The sequence below is a fragment of the Mobula hypostoma genome, chromosome 3 (genome assembly GCF_963921235.1).
Source record: "Mobula hypostoma chromosome 3, sMobHyp1.1, whole genome shotgun sequence".
Classification (NCBI taxonomy): domain Eukaryota; kingdom Metazoa; phylum Chordata; class Chondrichthyes; order Myliobatiformes; family Myliobatidae; genus Mobula; species Mobula hypostoma.
In genome coordinates, this window is record NC_086099.1 from 179,892,728 (window position 1) to 179,896,871 (window position 4,144).

Consider the following 4,144-nt stretch of genomic DNA (forward strand, 5'->3'; position numbering starts at 1 on the left):
TTCCATGGTTGGATTTTGGAATGATCAGAAAAACACTAAATCCTGACCTCTAGACTTTATTCTCTTTTATAATAGTGACTGTACACCCAATCGTTCCACCCACTTCTTGCATAACTTAACAGTGAACTCAGATATGGAGACGAAACAAAGAGACATAGAAACATAGAAAATAGGTGCAGGAGTAGGCCATTCGGCCCTTCGAGCCTGCACCATCATTTATTATGATCATGGCTGATCATCCAACTCAGAACCCTGCACCAGCCTTCCCTCCATACCCCCTGATCCCCGTAGCCACAAGGGCCATATCTAACTCCCTCTTAAATATAGCCAATGAACTGGCCTCAACTGTTTCCTGTGGCAGAGAATTCCACAGATTCACCACTCTCTGTGTGAAGAAGCTTTTCCCTAATCTCGGTCCTAAAAGGCTTCCCCTTTATCCTCAAACTGTGACCCCTCGTTCTGGAATTCCCCAACATCGGGAACAATCTTCCTGCATCTAGCCTGTCCAATCCCTTTAGGATTTTATACGTTTCAATCAGATCCCCCCTCAATCTTCTAAATTCCAACGAGTACAAGCCCAGTTCATCCAGTCTTTCTTCATATGAAAGTCCTGCCATCCCAGGAATCAATCTGGTGAACCTTCTTTGTACTCCCTCTATGGCAAGGATGTTTTTCCTCAGATTAGGGGACCAAAACTGCACACAATACTCCAGGTGTGGTTTCACCAAGGCCTTGTACAACTGCAGTAGTACCTCCCTGCTCCTGTACTCGAATCCTCTCGCTATAAATGCCAGCATACCATTCGCCTTTTTCACCACCTGCTGTACCTGCATGCCCACTTTCAATGACTGGAGTATAATGACACCCAGGTCTCATTGCACCTCCCCTTCTCCTAATCGGCCACCATTCAGATAATAACAACATACATCAAAGTTGCTGGTGAACGCAGCAGGCCAAGCAGCATCTATAGGAAGAGGCGCAGTCGACGTTTCAGGCTGAGAACCTTCGTCAGGACTAACTGAAGGAAGAGTGAGTAAGGGATTTGAAAGCTGGAGGGGGAGGGGGAGATGCAAAATGATAGGAGAAGACAGGAGGGGGAGGGATAGAGCCGAGAGCTGGACAGGTGATAGGCAAAAGGGGATACGAGAGGATCATGGGACAGGAGGTCTGGGAAGAAAGACAAGGGGGGGGTGACCCAGAGGATGGGCAAGAGGTATATTCAGAGGGACAGAGGGAGAAAAAGGAGAGTGAGAGAAAGAATGTGTGCATAAAAATGAGTAACAGATGGGGTACGAGGGGGAGGTGGGGCCGAGCGGAAGCCAGAGAAGTCGATGTTCATGCCATCAGGTTGGAGGCTACCCAGACGGAATATAAGGTGTTGTTCCTCCAACCTGAGTGTGGCTTCATCTTTACAGTAGAGGAGGCCGTGGATAGACATGTCAGAATGGGCATGGGATGTGGAATTAAAATGTGTGGCCACTGGGAGATCCTGCTTTCTCTGGCGGACAGAGAGTAGATGTTCAGCAAAGCGGTCTCCCAGTCTGCGTCGGGTCTCACCAATATATAAAAAGCCACATCGGGAGCACCGGACGCAGTATATCACCCCAGTCAACTCACAGGTGATGTGATGCCTCACCTGGAAGGACTGTTTGGGGCCCTGAATGGTGGTAAGGGAGGAAGTGTAAGGGCATGTGTAGCACTTGTTCCGCTTACACGGATAAGTGCCAGGAGGGAGATCAGTGGGGAGGGATGGGGGGACGAATGGACAAGGGAGTTGTGCAGGGAGCGATCCCTGCGGAATGCAGGGGGGGGGGAGGGAAAGATGTGCTTAGTGGTGGGATCCCGTTGGAGGTGGCGGAAGTTACGGAGAATAATATGTTGGACCCGGAGGCTGGTGGGGTGGTAGGTGAGGACCAGGGGAACCCTATTCCTAGTGGGGTGGTGGGAGGATGGAGTGAGAGCAGATGTACGTGAAATGGGGGAGATGCGTTTAAGAGCAGAGTTGATAGTGGAGGAAGGGAAGCCCCGTTCTTTAAAAAATGAAGACATCTCCCTCGTCCTAGAATGAAAAGCCTCATCCTGAGAGCAGATGCGGCGGAGACGGAGGAATTGCGAGAAGGGGATGGCGTTTTTGCAAGAGACAGGGTGAGAAGAGGAATAGTCCAGATAGCTGTGAGAGTCAGTAGGCTTATAGTAGACATCAGTGGATAATCTGTCTCCAGAGACAGAGACAGAAAGATCTAGAAAGGGCAGGGAGGTGTCGGAAATGAACCAGGTAAACTTGAGGGCAGAGTGAAAGTTGGAGGCAAAGTTAATAAAGTCAACGAGTTCTGCATGCGTGCAGGAAGCAGCGCCAATGCAGTCGTCGATGTAGCGAAGGAAAAGTGGGGGACAGATACCAGAATAGGCACGGAACATAGATTGTTCCACAAACCCAACAAAAAGGCAGGCATACGGGTGCCCATAGCTACACCTTTAGTTTGGAGGAAATGGGAGGAGCAAAAGGAGAAATTATTAAGAGTAAGGACTAATTCCGCTAGACGGAGCAGAGTGGTGGTAGAGGGGAACTGATTAGGTCTGGAATCCAAAAAGAAGCGGAGAGCTTTGAGACCTTCCTGTTGGGGGATGGAAGTATATAAGGACTGGACATCCATGATGAAAATAAAGCGGTGGGGGCCAGGGAACTTAAAATCATCGAAAAGTTTAAGAGCGTGAGAGGTGTCACGAACATAGGTCGGAAGGGATTGAACAAGGGGTGATAAAACAGTGTCGCGGTATGCAGAAATGAGTTCGGTGGGGCAGGAGTAAGCTGAGACAATAGGTCTGCCAGGACAGGCAGGTTTGTGGATCTTGGGTAGGAGGTAGAAACGGGAAGTGCGGGGTGTGGGAACTATAAGGTTGGTAGTAGTGGATGGGAGATCCCCTGAGCGGATAAAGTCGGTGATAGTGTGGGAGACAATGGCCTGGTGCTCCTTAGTGGGGTCACGATCGAGGGGTAAATAAAAGGAGGTATCCGCGAGTTGTCGCTGTGCCTCGGCAAGGTAGAGGTCAGTACGCCAGACTACAACAGCAGCCCCCTTATCAGCGGGTTTAATAATAAGGTTAGGATTAGTGCGGAGGGAGTGGAGAGCAGAGCGTTCTGAAGGAGTGAGGTTGGAATGGGGACAAGGTGCAGTGAAGTCGAGACGGTTGATGTCCCGTCGGCAGTTGGCAATAAAGAGATCCAGAGCAGGCAGAAGACCAGAGCGGGGTGTCCATGAAGAAGAGGAGGGTTGAAGACGGGAGAAGGGGTCATCGGTGGGGGTGGAAGAGTCCTTGCCGAAGAAGTAGGCTCGGAGACGGAGACGGCGGAAGAAAAGTTCCGCATCGTGGCGAACACGGAACTCGCTGAGGTGTGGGCGAAGGGGGACAAACGTGAGGCCCTTACTGAAAACAGAGCGTTCTGCCTCCGACAGTTGAAGATCGGAGGGGATGGTAAAGACCCGGCACGGATGAGAGCTGGGATCAGAGGGGGGAGGGGGGAGGCTGGGTGTGTCAGTGGAGAGGGGAGGGTTGGGGTGAGAGGAAGATGGAGCCTCTGAGGGCCCAGGAGCTGACGATGGGATCTGAGGGAGACGGGATTGCAGAGTATTGGTGGGGGAAGGGGAGACGGGAGTCACAACAGCAGCACATAAAGCCCATTGTCTCCCACACTATCACCGACTTTATCCGCTCAGGGGATCTCCCATCCACTGCTACCAACCTTATAGTTCCCACACCCCGCACTTCCCGTTTCTACCTCCTACCCAAGATCCACAAACCTGCCTGTCCTGGCAGACCTATTGTCTCAGCTTGCTCCTGCCCCACCGAACTCGTTTCTGCATACCTCGACACTGTTTTATCACCCCTTGTTCAATCCCTTCCGACCTATGTTCGTGACACTTCTCACGCTCTTAAACTTTTTGATGATTTTAAGTTCCCTGGCCCCCACCGCTTTATTTTCACCATGGATGTCCAGTCCTTATATACTTCCATCCCCCATCAGGAAGGTCTCAAAGCTCTCCGCTTCTTTTTGGATTCCAGACCTAATCAGTTCCCCTCTACCACCACTCTGCTCCGTCTAGCGGAATTAGTCCTTACTCTTAATAATTTCTCCTTTTGCTCC